Source organism: Oryctolagus cuniculus, chromosome X (genome assembly GCF_051225735.1).
Source record: "Oryctolagus cuniculus isolate XC-2025 breed Fujian yellow rabbit chromosome X, ASM5122573v1, whole genome shotgun sequence".
NCBI classification, from domain to species: domain Eukaryota; kingdom Metazoa; phylum Chordata; class Mammalia; order Lagomorpha; family Leporidae; genus Oryctolagus; species Oryctolagus cuniculus.
This window is the reverse complement of record NC_142888.1, coordinates 75709354-75725183: the sequence shown is the minus strand read 5'-3', so window position 1 is coordinate 75725183 and position 15830 is coordinate 75709354. Positions and strand designations below refer to the sequence as shown.

Genomic DNA, 15830 nt, shown 5'->3' with positions numbered 1-15830 from the left:
TGCAGTAAGTTATAAAAGTAATGATAGTGTATTGGTATTTTTAAAACTGGAAGGTAGTTGAAAAATGAAAGAGAAAATGAAAGTTTAAGTAGGTTGATGCCTCCAATGATGATTCACAGAAGTAGGAAAGAAGCAGGCACAATCCCATAAAATTGGGAATGCTTGCATATGTATGTACACACATACTGAAAGTGATAGGTTAGCAGAGATGATATTTACTGTCATAGTGCAGGGAGATGAAGCAGGAAGAGAGATGGTAAGATGAGGTAGAACTAACAAAGACATTTTCAAATGGCAGCTACTGAAATATAAAGTCAATAATATCATTTCCACAGGGATCATTATGAGGAAAAAATGGTGATATTGCAGAGCAAAATAATTAGAAAGTTCATAATTTCACACATGTGTATACAGAGAAACGAGTTAAAGCTTTGCATTAATATATTAATGTTTTGGGTATTTACACATGTTAAAGAATGACCCCTTCTCAGTGTGTACAAATGTCAGTTTCACTGCAGTAATCTAGCCTAACATGATGTTCAAGAATAAATGTGTCTGTTTCTGGATGGATAGGTCAATGAGGTTGTGATGAAAAGTGTTTATTTCTTGGGGGCCAGCGCCGTGGCTCACTTGGTTAATCCTCTGCCTGCAGTGCTGGCATCCCATATGGGTGCCGGGTTCTAGTCCTGGTTTCTCGTCTTCCAGGCCAGCTCTCTGCTGTGGCCCGGGAGGGCAGTGGAAGATGGTCTAAGTGATTGTGACCCTGCACTCGCATGGGAGACCAGGAAGAAGTACCTGGCTCCTGGCTTCGGATCAGCGCAGCGCCAGCCATGGTGGCCATTTGGGGGGTGAACCAACAGAAGGAAGACCTTTCTCTCTGTCTCTCTCTCTCTCTGTTTATAACTCTACCTGTTAAAAAAAGAAGAAGTGTTCATTTCTTAAATATGATGTATTATTCAACCAAAGAAAATTATCATGGTATTATTATCCTTCATTTTTGAAAAAGTTCATTCAAATGTATAAAACTTTAAGTGTAAAAATGTATGAATTGGAGAGTTTCCTTCTCCTAACTTTTGTAGCTCTGCCCAATTTCCAACCGTATCTTCAAAGAGGTAAATGATATTTTTAGTTTCCTGTATAGCTGTCTGGTGTAAAGATAAGAATAATTATTCTTATTGGCCTTTGCCTTTTATGAAAATTGATGGCATTCAAAGCATATTTTTATGCCGTTTTCCCCTCAGTTATCTTGGAGAACATTCTTTATCAGGAAATAGAGAATTTTTGTATTCACTTTTAGTGGCTCTATAATAGCCCATTTTATGATATACCACATTGATTTAATCAGTTCCCTAGCGGTAGTGATGTACATTACATTGGATATTACAAAAAAGCTGCATGTAAGCATGGGCATATATCGAAACCTATTTTATTTTGCACATTGAGAATGTCTACATTAATTGCCTTGATATCAATGTATTTGAATATTGAGAATTGTCACCATTTGAACTCAAAACAGGTTAGCTATTTGCATTCAAATCAATATGTGAGCATTTCTTCTCCATGTCATAGATTGAGTAGCCTATGCTCAATCTGATAGGGGACAAATGGTACTTTAATATAGTTTTTAAAAAAGATTTATTCATTTATCTGTTGAAAAGGCAAATTTGACACAGAGAGAGTGAGAGAGAGAGAGATCTGCCATCTTCTGGTTCACATTCCAAATACCTGCAGCATCCAGGAGTGGACCAGACTAAGCCAGGAATTTGGAACTCCATCTAGATCTCCCATATGGGTGGCAGGGATCCATGTAGTCGGGCCATCATCCAGTGCTTTCCCAGGCACATTAATAGGAAGTACAGAAGACAGGACTTGAAGCAGCATTCCAAAACAGGTTACCAGCATCAAAAGTGGTGGCTTAAACTGCTATTCTACTTTATTATGTCAGCTCCTTAATATAGCTTTAATTATCAGGTCTCGTTACAAAAAGATACCTGCAAATTAAATGTACAGAAAGGTATATAGGCACCAGATCATGTCCTGGCTGCTCCTCTTCTCATCCAGCTCTCTTCCAAATTGCTTGGGAAAGCAGTGGAAGATGGCCCAAATGCTTGGGCCTCTGCACCCATGTGGGAGACCCGGAAGAAGCTTTTGGCTCCCAGCATCAGATTGACCCAGTTCTGGCTGTTGCAGCCATTTGTGAACCTATGCCAAAGACCTCTCTCTGTCTCTTTGTCTCTCTGTCTGTAACTCTGCCTCTCGAATAAATATATAAATTTATTTTAAAAAAGTAGAGCCTAAAGATATGACTGAATTGCTGCAATCTCATGAAAAAGTTTAATGAGTGAGGAATCAATTCTTATGAATAAACAAAAATAGTGGCTTCTTGAGATAGAATCGACTCCTTGAAAAATACTATAAACATTGCTGACATGACAATAAGTCAATCAATACGCAAATTTAATTATTGTCTTATTGGAGAAGTTACCACAGCCACTCCAACCTTCAGCCACTACCATTCTAATCTGTCAGTAGCCATCAATATTTTTAAAAATATTTATTTATTTATTTATTTGAAAGCCAGAGTTAAAGAGAGGCAGAAGTAGAGAGAGAGAGAGGTCTTCCATCCACTGGTTCACTCCCCAGATGATTGCAACAGCCGGAGCTGCACTGATATGAAGCCAGGAACCAGGAGCTTCTTCTGGGTCTCTCACATGGATACAAGGGCCCAAGGATTTGGGCCATCTTCTACTGCCTTCCCAGGTCATAGCAGAGAGCTGGATCAGAAGTGGAGTTGCTGGCACCGCAGGTGGTGGCTTTACCCACTACACCACAGCACTGACCCCAGTAGCCATCAATATTAAGGCAAGAAGATTATGACTCACGATGAAGGCTCAGATAATTACTAGTATTTTTGATAAATAAAGTGCATTACAGCGTTATTTCACCTAGCACAGTATGTTGACACATAGAAGCTAAAAAGTCAGTATTTGCCAGTGTGTGAGAGAACTTGAAACAATACCGATAGCTGAAGAAACTAAGAATATTATCAATATCAAAGAGAAAAATAATATCAGCATTGTCTCATTGTTGTGAGATAATTGAAGTATTGGCACACAGAAAAGGAATTTAACTTGCTCTATGACTCGGATGAATAGGAGGAATATTCGAGAAAGGAAAATTTGTAACTGTCCTCTGAAATCTGTATATATGAAATATGTGAAATTTGTTCAGCTTATATAAATAGAAAAGTTAAAAATGTTTTATTAAATGATCACTGAAACCATCAAATGAGCTTTCTTTTAGGTTATTGCAAATTACTGCCATTGAAAATGTATAGTAATTTAAATGATGACTGCTTATGAGGGATATTGTACCAGAGCATATATATAGTGAATATGTGATAGTATTTCATGATTAAAAAAAATACTTTGTTGCACTATAGTCCTCAAATTTGCAATTATTACATGTTAAGTCAAAGCTAAAAATATATTTTAAGAATTCTTACATGTGTATCCTAGTGGTTTTTATATTTTAAATTTTCATGTATTGCTCAATCAGACTTACTCCTAAATGGTAGAGTTAGAAACATGCCAGGGGATTCCAATTCAATCCCATTAAGGTGGCATGTACCAATGCCATCTCACTAGTCAAAGTGATCAGTTTCAGTTCATAATTGATCATAATGATAAGATTAAGTGTCAAAGGGATCACATAAACAAGACTAATGTCTGCTAATACTGATAGAATTAAAAAGGAGAGAAAAATCCAACATGGGAAGCGGGATACACAGCATACTCATAGAATGGCAGATGTCTAAACAGGACTCTGGCCTTAGAATCAGCCCTTAATCCATTCAGATCTGGGTAAAAAGCCCATGAGACTATTTCAAGCATGGAAAGCCAAGACAATGTGGCAAAAAAAATGACCTAAATGAAAGGTCTGTGTGAGTGAGATCCCAGCAGAAAGAACTGGCCATCAAAGAAGGAAGCACCTTTCTCTGAAGGGAGGAGAGAACTTCCACTTTGACTATGGCTTTGTCTAAATAAGATCAGAGTTGGCGAACTCAAGAGGCTTTCATAGCCTTGGCAGCTCATGACAAGAGCCTAGGGTGATTACTGATGTCATATATAAGAGTGTCAATTGTTAAATCAACAAAAGGAGTCACTGTGCACTTGCTCCCCATGTAGGATCTCTGTCCTTAATGTGTTGTACTATGTGAATTAACGGTATAACTGTACTCAAATAGTACTTTATACTTTGTGTTTCTGTGTGGGTGCAAACTGTTGAAATCTTTACTTAGTATATACTAAATTGATCCTCTGTATACAAAGACAATTGAAAATGAATCTTGATGTGAATGGGATGGGAGAGGGAGTGGGAGATGGGATGGTTGCAGGTGGGACGGAGGTTATGGGAGGGAAAAGTTGCTATAATCCAAAAGTTGTACTTTGGAAATTTATATTTATTAATTAAAAGTTAAAAAAGCCGGCGCTGTGGCTCACTTGGCTAATCCTCCGCCTGCGGCACCGGCACCCAGTGTTCTAGTCCCCGTTGGGGCGCTGGCTACTAGTCCCCATTGTTCCCCTTCCAGTCCAGTTCTCTGCCATCGCCTGGGAGGGCAGCGGAGGATGGCCCAAGTGCTTGGGTCGCTGCACCCACATGGGAGACCGGGAGGAAGTACCCGGTTCCTGGCTTTGCATCGGCGCAGCGCTGGCCATAGTGGCCATTTGGGGAGTGAACCAACAGAAGGAAGACCTTTCTCTCTGTCTCTCTCTCACTGTCTATAATTCTCTCTTTGTCTCTCTCTCTCTCACTGTCTAACTCTGCCTGGCAAAAAATTAAAAAAAAAGTTTAAAAAAATTTTCATGTATTAGCAGTTGGCTACAAGCTTGAAGATCAATAGAGCATGGACATGATTTTTTTTTGTCTTGGAAAAATATTAAAATATATCACATTTTCCGGATTTAGTAAATAAAACTGCAGAATTTAAGAAAAAATGAATTTATTTTATATATAGCTCATGAAATTTTATGGATGTACCCAGACTAAAGAATATAGTTATCTGAAAGGTAAATTTAACTGGTACTATGATTTGAATATTTTGTCTTCTCTGAAACTCACATTGATATCTTATTACCATTATGATATTGCAATAACTAGGACCAGATGACATCAATAAGAGGTAATACCTTTAATGGACTAATGTATTGATGGATCAACTGAATATCTTGATAGAGAGTGTGCTATAAAAGCCAGTTTGGCTAGCTCTCTCTTATGTTCCCTCTCTTACATCATGTAATGCCTTCACAACACCACCAGCAAGAAGGCCATCACCAAATGCAACTCCTTGATCTTGGGTCAGAACTGTAAACCAAAATATACTTCTTTTCTTCTTAACTTACCTAGTCCATGGTATTATACCATGTGCAACAGAAAATGGACTAATGTAAGTGATTATCCTGAATTTTATCTGGAAGCACTGTCTATAATGTCATACACAAAATATTCAACTGCTACTATCATTGTGGATGACATAGGTGTGTTTTTTTAAAGATTCATTTATTTGAGAGGCAGTTATAGACAGAAAGAGGGAGCTGGGCCAGACTGAAGCCAGGAGCCAGGAGCTTCTTCAGGGTCTCCCTCATGGGTACAGGGGACCAAGCACTTGGGCCATCCTCTGTTGCTTTCCTAGGTGCATTAGCAGGGAGCTGGATTAGAAGTGGAACAACCAGGACTCAAACTGGTGTCCATATGGGATGCCATGCTGCAGGCAGAGGCTTAACCTATTATGCCACAGCACCGGCCCCTAGCCTCTATTTCTACTTCTACTTCTAATTCTCTTCCTATTTCCACATCTGCAGTCACTTTCTATATTATACTCTTGAATCCTTCAAAGGCTTCTAAGAATTTTTGAATCAACTTCTTCCAAACGCCTGTTAATAGATATTTGAACTTCTATCTATGAGTCACAGGTGTACTTAATGACATCTAGAAGGGTAAATCCTTTCCAGAATATTGTCAATTTACATTTTTCAGATTCATCAGAGGAATTACTATCTAAGGCAGCAATAGCCTTATGAAATGTATTTCTCAAATAAGACTTGCAAGTTGGCATTGCACCTTGATCCATGGGCTGTAGAATGGATGGTGTTTTAGTAGACATGAAAACATTAATCCCACTATACATCTTCATCAGAACTCTTGGATGACGAGGCACATTGTCAATGAATAGGAACATCTTCAAAGGAATATTTTTGTCTGAGAAGTTGGACTGAACAGTAAGCTTAAAAGAATTCAATAAACCACGTTGTAAATGGATGTGTTGCCATTTAGGTTTGGTGTTTCTGTAGAAAATAGGCAGAGTAGATTTAGTATAATTTATAATGGCTCTACGATTTTCAGTATGGTAAATGAGCATTGGTTTCAAATTACAGTAGCCACTTGCATTATCCTGTTACAAAAGAGTCAACCTGTCATTTGCAGCTTTGAAGCCAGGCATATTCTTTCTTTTTTGTTACCAAAGTATGTACTTTAGTTTTACTGAATATTTACATTTATTCTTTTTGTTACTATCCACATTATGGGTTTAAAAAAAGAAAAAAGCTTGAGCCTCTTTGTGATTTTAGTCCCAATAAAATAATCATCCTTTGTATTCTTAGGATTCATTTCCCCTCGTCGATATGCCTTTGTATGGTTTGTATAAAATGAGGACCTTGGAAAAATCAACATTTCCTATGAATTAGATACATTGTATGAGCAGAGCCAACCCAGAAGATAAACCCAGTTGGAGAGCAGATATACTATGATGTCTTGGGCCAAACTACAATGATGTGCATGTCTAACAGGTCATACTAACTCCCCTTAAGTATAAGGATCCTGTAGGGTTAAGTAAGACCATAAGCATGATTTAGTGAATTGTGGTGGGAGGCAATATAGAACATTCATTGATTAAACATCTGGATAACTGCTTTCCTGAATATGGTTAATATTCTAAAAAACAAAATCTATGTTTTTTTTATCTTTAGCTTGTGTGAAGATCCAAGTCACTAATATGTTTGTTTTATTAGTCTACAATGAAAGCTACTAGAGATGGTAATGTAGAGAAGACAGTTGAACTTCACCAGTATATTGAAAATTTTTAATTATATTCTGAATTATCATACTTTAGAAAAATACTTGTCAGTATACTAAATACTGAAAAAAATCCAGGATATGGGATATTTTTTTTTTTGACAGGCAGAGTGGACAGTGAGAGAGAGAGAGACAGAGAGAAAGGTCTTCCTTTGCCATTGGTTCACCCTCCAATGGCCGCCGCGGCCGGCGCGCTGCGGCCAGCGCACCGCGCTGATCCGATGGCAGGAGCCAGGAGCCAGGTGCTTTTCCTGGTCTCCCATGGGGTGCAGGGCCCAAGCACCTGGGCCATCCTCCACTGCACTCCCTGGCCACAGCAGAGAGCTGGCCTGGAAGAGGGGCAACCGGGACAGAATCCGGCGCCCCGACCGGGACTAGAACCCGGTGTGCCGGCGCCACTAGGCGGAGGATTAGCCTAGTGAGCCGCGGCGCCGGCCCCAGGATATGGGATATTTAAAAGATGCATTTCTCTTAGATCAGAACCAAGAATATCTTTTAGTCTTTGTATAATCCACATCAAATTCTTAAGTATAAGTAAATTGAAACTATTTCTGAGAAAAAATCAGAAATTCCACAGAAATTGTTAAAGATATATGCAAACAACCCTCAAATATGTTTTGAAATTAGTATCAGGCAGTTTATTTGGATGAACATTAATGTGAGTACCAATGATTTTTTCTTCAGCAAGACACTTGATGTAAACTTTGTATTAGGGGAATATTTTGCATTCACACAAAGGAGGCACCAGTACTTAGACACTTAAAAAATTACTAGAACCATTAAGATGGAGGTGAAGAATTTGTACAGCCTTCCAGAGTTTCAAGCTAGTAGTGATCTATATGTGTCCTACTGGAGATATCAAGTGCAGTTTCTCTGAGGTTGTCTTTCAGGTCTGGTTTTCATATAATGGTTCATCAGGATGAGTTCAAGGGCGTCTTTACTGTCTCTGTTCCCAATAGCAAGATACAAGGGAGTCAAGAGGCCTTTGGGCATTGATATCCACATCATGCTGAAGTAAGAAAGAAGCCGCGCTGGTCTCTCCTCTTATAAGCACTGTGCAGGGGTGTCCAGCCATCCACAGTCACTGCTTGCACATCTGCCCCTTGAGCTCAGGTCCACTATCCAAGTGTCCACTGCGGGCTGCTTGATGAAGGGGGGTACATTGATTTTCATCCCGGGTGTTCACAGGAGTGGCCTTTTCACAAAGTATCCTCTGTATTGTGGTAAGCCATTTTTTTCAGTAGCCCAAAGAAGCAATTTGCTTGGATCTTTTTCCATTTTTTCCCTTGTAGTTGATTCTACTCTTCTTTTTTCTCATCTTGCTTTTCATCTTCATCAGAATTGCTAATCCAGAGACTGTGAGTGCCAGTGGAAATACAATGTCAATGTGTTTCCAGTAATTCAAGTTGGTTAACCTGTTTAGAAGAGTCCAAGGAACTCTTTGTCTGGTTTTCCATTGTCATTTATATTATCTTTTTCCATTTTTGCTACTATTCTAAGTAAAAGACATTTCAAATGCCAAGGTATAAATAATCTTCTAGAGATGAATTATGTCTGCTTTGTTTCATTCATCAAGATCTTATGGAGCTGAAAATCCGAAGCCAGGCATTTTCTTCTCTTCTCTAGCTATTAAAAGTCCCAGATGGAATTATAAAGCTGTTTCATCCACATTGATAATCTCTTGCTTAGTGTAGCAGCTTTATCACTGATCTCTGCTGGGTCTTCTGAAAAAAAATATAGCTGTATCATCGACATTAACATTTGTTGCTTCACTTGCATTTTTCTGTTGTACAGATTCTTTCCTTAAACTTCATAAACCAACCTGTGCTAGCTTCAAACTTTTCTTCTGCAGCTTCTTCATGTTTCTTATCCTTCATAAAAGTGAAGAAAACTGGAGATTTTTTTCTGGTTCAGGCTTTGCCTTAGTGGAATGTTGTGACTGGTTTAATCTTCTATCTAGACCATTAAGACTTTCTCCATATTGTCAATAAGATTTTTTTTTCTCTTTATCATTTAGATGTTCACTGTAATAGCACCGTTTTATTTCCATCAATAACTTTACCCTCATGTTCACAACTTGGTTAACTGACAACAAGAGGCCTAGATTTTGGTCATCCTCTCCTCACTAAACCTAATCATTTCTAGTTTTTTATCTGAGATAAGAAATACATCACATGAGTACTTAGAGGCCAACGTGGGGTTAGTAATTGGCCTGATTTTGATATTATTTTATCTCAGGAAATAGGGAAGCCCAAAGAGGAGGAACGAGATGGGGAAATGAACAGGTGGCATGGCAGTCAGAACACACACATTTATCAATTAAGTTTGTTGCCTTATATGGATACAGTTCAAGGTGCCTCAAAACACTGCATTATTAACATCAAATAAACAGATTAAGGTGGGTATTTTGTGCAATGCTTAAGACATACTTTAGATGCTGGCATCCTATATCAGAGTGCATAGGTTCAAGTCTCAATTCTGCTTCTGCCTCTGGGTTTCTGCTAATGTGCACCTTGGGAGACCAGATGAGATGGCTCAATGTGGAAAAGCCAGATTGAGTTCCAGGCTCCTGGATTTGGCCTGACCCAGTGCTTGCTATAGTGAGCATTTGGTGAGTGAATCAGAAAATGAGAGGTTCCTCCCTCTTCCTCTCCCTCTCCCTCCCCACTTCTCTGTCACTCCCTTCCTCCCTCCCTTTAAAATAAAATGAAGGAGCCAGCGCTGTGGCATAGTAGTCTGAGCCTCCACCTGTGGTGCCAGCATCTCATATGGGTGCTGGTTTGGTTCCTGGCTGCTCCTCTTCCAATCCAGCTCTCTGCTTGTGGCCTGGGAAAGAATTGGAAAATGGTCCAAATGCTTGGGCCCCCGCACTCACGTGGGAGACCCAGAAGAAGCTCCTGGCTCCTAGCTTCAGATTGGCCCAGCCCTGGTTGTTGCAGCCATTTGGGGAGTGAACTAGTGGATGAAAGAACTCTCTCCCTCTCTCCCTCTCTCTATCTCTACCACTCAAATAAATAAAATATTTAACAAAAATAAAATAAAATGAAAATATAATAAAAAGTTTAAATCACTGTCATAGATCACTATAACATATGTTATTACTAAAACATTTGAAATATTACATATATTGCCAAAATCTGAGATACAAAATGAAAAAATGTAATGGTAGACATGCTCAATGCAAGATTGCTGTCAGTATTCAAATTGTACCATATGTAGTATCTGCAAAGTACAAAAAAATTGAAGCAAAATAAAAGGAGATATGCCTGTATATCAAATCCTAATCAGAGATTTAGTTCTGGCATGACAGCATTTAGGAGCACTCTTGATTCACTGCCTGTTGAAATGGCTGAGACTAAAAGCAAACAAATAAAGAAAGAAAAACTTTTAAAGCCTCTTGCAATGATCCTAAAGGCAGATAGCACATTAAAAAAATTCAAGAATGTCTATGAAAACTCAATAAGAAAGGAAGGAAATTATAGTATTTGTGCTAAGACCACTAGTTTCCTTCCTGTCCTAGTTTATTGAGACAGATGTTCCACTCAGATTGTTTTTACCAAGAACAAGTAATTCCTTTTCCCTACAGTGCCTAGAGAGGGCCTCTACCTAGGAGGAACACGATGTTGTTAGTGCTTCTTAATCCTGATCTCTACTACCTGGTGGTGAAACTAAGTCCCTGAAAAGTGTGGGTGAGAGGTTGGGTCTCCCTTGTACCCACCCCTCACTCACTGGACAGAAGCTCTACTTTGTTTTACACTCCAAGAACACTGGGGATCCAATCTACCTTGCCTTCCCTTCTAATAACAATAAATCTGTGAGAGAAGAGGCAAGTTGAAGTATCTTGTCTTCTGATTATTCCCTCCATTGAGTGATCCCAGCAACAGTGGCAGGGAGATCACTCAAAGAGAAGCTTATGACTGTCCCAGCTTCTAGGACCTTGACTCAGAGATTTAGCCTTGGAGAGAATCAGCCATAAATTAGTTTCTAATCTATTTCCAAAAGAGAACTGATTTCATTTGCAAGAGAGAATGAAGCTCAGACTGAAAAGCACTTGAAAAATAGAAGAGTATGTAGTAAAAAAAGCAACTCGCAGATTGAAGATACAGGTTAAATTGCAGCCGAGGTAGTTTTCAGGAGAGCAGCAGGGAAGAAGAAAGATGGGGGAGTTCTTCTGGTCTCAGAACAAAACTCACACACTGAGTTTGGAAAACAAAACTGTAACGGAACTAGAATTTGGCCAGAATAGTTCATATAGATATTTATCACCCCAAGTCATTGTTGAAAACAATACAGCAGCAAGTCTTCAATTAGGGGACTTTAATAGCTGCATTTGGTGAGCACTCAAAAAGGGAGCTAACCCTATAAAACTCATTAAAATCACAAGATACCCGTGGGTGTAAGTAAAGTTGTGTGAACCTGAAGAACAATATGAGAAGATGAACTTTGTTGGAAAAAGAGAATGCACTTAACTGAAATAATCTAACCACTCTAACCAGCGTTGTGATGCAGTAGGTTAATAGTTCTAGTCCTGGCTGTTCCTCTTCTGATCCAGCTCTCTGCTATGGCCTGGGAAAGCAGTAGAAGATAGCCCAAGTCCTTGGCCCCCTGCACCCATGTGGGAGACCCAGAAGAAGCTCTTGGCTTCTAGATTTGGATCTGCACAGCTCCAGCCATTGTGGCCATTTGGGGATTCAACCATCAGATGGAAGACTTTTCTGTCTCACCCTCTCACTGTCTGTAACTCTACCTCCCAAATAAATAAATAAAATCTTAAAAAAGATTCATATATAGAAATATCAAACTATAAATACTGAAAATCAAAGATAGGGAGAAAGTCTTAGAAGCAGGAAGTGAAAATGATTCATTAGTTACAAAGGAATATCAATAGGATTAACAACTACATACCTAGTCAAAGCAATGATATTCAGAAGGGGGTGGGATATCATCTTCAGAATGCTCAAAGGGATAAAAAACAGTACAAACCAAGAATCCCATATCATGCAAAGCTTTTTTTTTGAAATATAAAGGCAAAATAAAGGCTGTACCAGACAAAGGCAAATATATTGCAGGAAGAACTGTTCCACATGATCTCTTTTTTTAATATTTACATTTTATTTTATTTAATGAATATAAATTTCCAAAGTACAGCTTATGGATTACAATAGCTCCCCCCCATAACTTCCCTCCCACCCACAACACTCCCCTCTCCCACTCCCTCTCCCCTTCCATGCACATCAAGATTAATTTTCAATTATCTTTATATACAGAAGATCAATTTAGCATATATTAAATAAAGATTTCAACAGTTTGCACCCACACAGAAACACAAAGTGAGTACTAGTTATAGCATTAATTAAGCACCTAAGAGTAATTGTGTATTAATTACAAAGTTCAACCAATAGTTTTAAGTAGAACATAAAAAATACTAAAAGGGTAAAGTATTAAGTTTTTTTTTTTCTTTTTCCTTTTTTTGTTTGTTATATAGTTTTTTTTATTTAATAAATGTGAATTTACAAAGTGCAACTTTTGTATTGTTGTGGCTTGCCCCCACAAACCTCCCTCCCTCCCGTGACCCTCCCCTCTCCCACTCCCTCTCCCATCCCACCCTTCATCGAGTTTCATTTTCAATTACCTTCATATACTGAAGATCAACTTAGTATATACTAAGCAAGGATTTCAATAGGCTGCACTCACACAACCGCACAAGGTATAGGGTATGGTTTGACTAGTAGTGTTGTTTTTAAGTTTCATAGTAGAACATATTAAGGACAGAGATCCTACGTGGGGAGCATGTGCCCAGTGACTCCCATTGTTGATTTAACAATTGGCACTCTTATTTATGACGTCAGCAATCACCCAAGACTCTTGCTATGAGCTGTCTAGGCTATGGAAGCCCCTTGAGTTCACCAACTCTGAACTTGTTTAGTCAAGGTCATATCACAGTGGAGGTTCCTTCCTCCCTTCAGAGAAAGGCGCCTCTCTCCTTGATGGCCTGTTCCTTCTGCTGGGGTCTTGTTCACCAAGATCTTTCATTTAGATTGTTTTTTGCCACTGTGTCATGGCTTTCCATGCCTGTGAGACTCTCATGGACCTTTTAGCCAGATCCGAATGTCCCAAGGGTTGATTCTGAAGCAGGAGTGCTGCCATTCTATGAGTCTGCTGTGTGTCCTGCTTCCCCCGCAGGATCATTCTCTCCCTTTTAATTCTATCCTTCATTATTTGCTTACACTGGTGTTATTTGTGAAATCTCCCACATGTATCTCAATACATATCTAATCAAATATCATATCATATCTCACTGATGAATTAGATTCACTAGTGGAATGAATTTCCATGGCATTCCAGTCTAGTTAGCTTGACTGGCCATGGTAACTAGTTACCTTGTCCAAAAAAGAATATTAAGTAATGCTAGTATGTTTTTAGTAAGTTCAAGTTGGACCCTTGTGATAACTGCATCTAGCGGGTCACAAACTATGCTTTTAATTATTCAATCTAGAATATGTTTTAGGGTAAATGTCAGCTTGTGCACCCAGACAACCAGAAAATCTCTGTTTTTATTAAAAATTGAAATGCTTTTGGCCTATGTCTAATTTCCATCATATAATTTATAAAAGGCAGATACTGAAACATTTAATTTTGTTAAACATGTTCATAAAAATCTTCACGTACATAAGAGACTAAGGTGTCAATACAGCAATGATAACCAGAATTAGATAACTCTGGTAACATTTAGAACTGTTAAGCAGTTCTATGCCTGTTAATGACTTGAAGATATCGGTTATTTAAGCCTGAGGCAGTGTAGTGAATCATGTAAGGTATTCCTAGGATCTTTCAGGTAAGGAAATTCTGATTGATTCAAACCATCATCTCTCATGAATTAGCCAGTCAATTCACAACACCACGTACGAGACAGGATTCTGAGCTCCCATACTTCCAGAACCCAGATAAAGATTATGCAAATCCTACTTACTCTCTTGAGAGGGAATAATCAGAAGATATAGTAGTTATCTTCAAAAAGTTTTTGGAAAATATGTGTTATAAAAATTCATTTGGGTTGGCTTTGTGGTTTAGTGGGTTAAGCCACTTCTCATAATGCTTGCTTCCCATATAGGAGTGCTGGCTCAAGTCTTTGAGTCCCCAGTTGCTCCATTTTCAATTAAGCTCCCTGTCAGTGCAGTTGAGAATACAACAGAGGATGGGCCCAAGTGCTTGGATGCTGTCACCCATGTGATAGACCTAGATGGAGATCTAGATTCCTGTTTTCAACCTGTTCCAGCCCTGACTGTTGGGGCCACTTGGAGAGTGAACCAGCAGACAGAAAACCTGCCTTATCTGTCTTTCCCTTTTGCTCCCTGTCACTCTGCCTCTCAAATTAATTAAGCAAATCAACCCATCAAATATTTTTAAAATCTAAGCATTGATTTCAATTTTTACACAAAGATAAATTTGTCTTTTAATTCTATTTTTCCGTGAATGAGTGAAATCTACTTAGAGAACACTATTGAACAGAGATGGTCATTCTACCTTCTATCAATCCATTTCTTGGTTCCTATCAGATTCATAGTCCTAGACAACTTATATCAGTGGAGATCCTTTAGATCATGAATCCGATAATTGTGACAATAATATGTTTATGTAATTACATATTATAATAGAAATATTGTATATAATTTTAATATAAAGTAATTGTAATTAAAGCAATTGAATTTAACATACTTATTGACTAAGGTACCTAGAAATTTAGGAATGTGAGGTAACACGTTTAAAGTAGAGAGATTAAAGTAGAGGGAGCTCAACTAAAAAAATGCTTCTTGGAGGAGCTGAGTTTTTAGCCAGTTTCAAAAGAAGGACTGGATTCAAATCCAAAGATCGCAATGCAGGTGTGAGCTTTGACTAGGAGAAAATCCCAGAGGAGGGAGAAGTTAATTGTATTTGGAGTGCTAGAGATAGCAAGTAATTGGACTCTTCTAGAGCTGAGTATCTTGGAAGTTATGAATCCTGAAAAGGATGGAATCATTGCAGAGTAGTGTGGGGCTGCAGAGGTTCTGCAGGGTATCTGGAAGAGAGAGGGGGATAGACAATATCAATGATTGGCTTGAGATTCTCCCACTGTTGGATGTAGGGAATCACATGGACAGTGACAAACATTGTTCACTATGCATCTCCAAGATTTAAAAAAATGGTATCCAGTGCATTTAGTGGTGAATGAATGTTGTGACCTAATATGATGCCACTATATGCTCTGTATCCACTAAGTTTAAGTTCCTCAGGGCCATGTTAATTCTCTCCCTTTCTATGTGAAAATAACCCTACTTCACAGATAACATAGAAGTGTGCCAAATAATTGTGAGTTCTCTGTCATTCATAAACATTACCTGCTCTGCCCCCCAAGCAGCAAGCAAACCTCTTTTGTAGCCATCTTATTTCTTCTGTACACAGCTTTAATAGAGTCATTAATTCATCTTGAGTTGCCAGGGACTGTCTCAGTTTTTAGCACTGCAAGGCTCATGTCCTGGGAAAATTCCAGTCTAGCTAACTGGGGATAGTTAGTCATACTACCTTTAAAAGTACTTACTTAACATTTATAACATCTGTTCCAGGCAGAAGAGTTGAAACATTAGCCTCCCATCCTATCCTGACAATGTTTTTCCAGGACTATATTTCTTTCGCTTGCATGGTCTTGTCATTTCATTCGTGCA

General features: G+C 38.6%; 1 long non-coding RNA gene and 1 pseudogene across 1 annotated transcript in view; both read right to left on the bottom strand.

Moving 5' to 3' along the window:
* LOC149119677 (uncharacterized) overlaps window positions 1-15830 on the bottom strand; it is a 135176-nt gene that overhangs the window by 22337 nt on the left and 97009 nt on the right. The window lies entirely within an intron of this gene.
* LOC100350781 (ankyrin repeat domain-containing protein 49 pseudogene) lies at window positions 7911-8613 on the bottom strand (annotated as a pseudogene).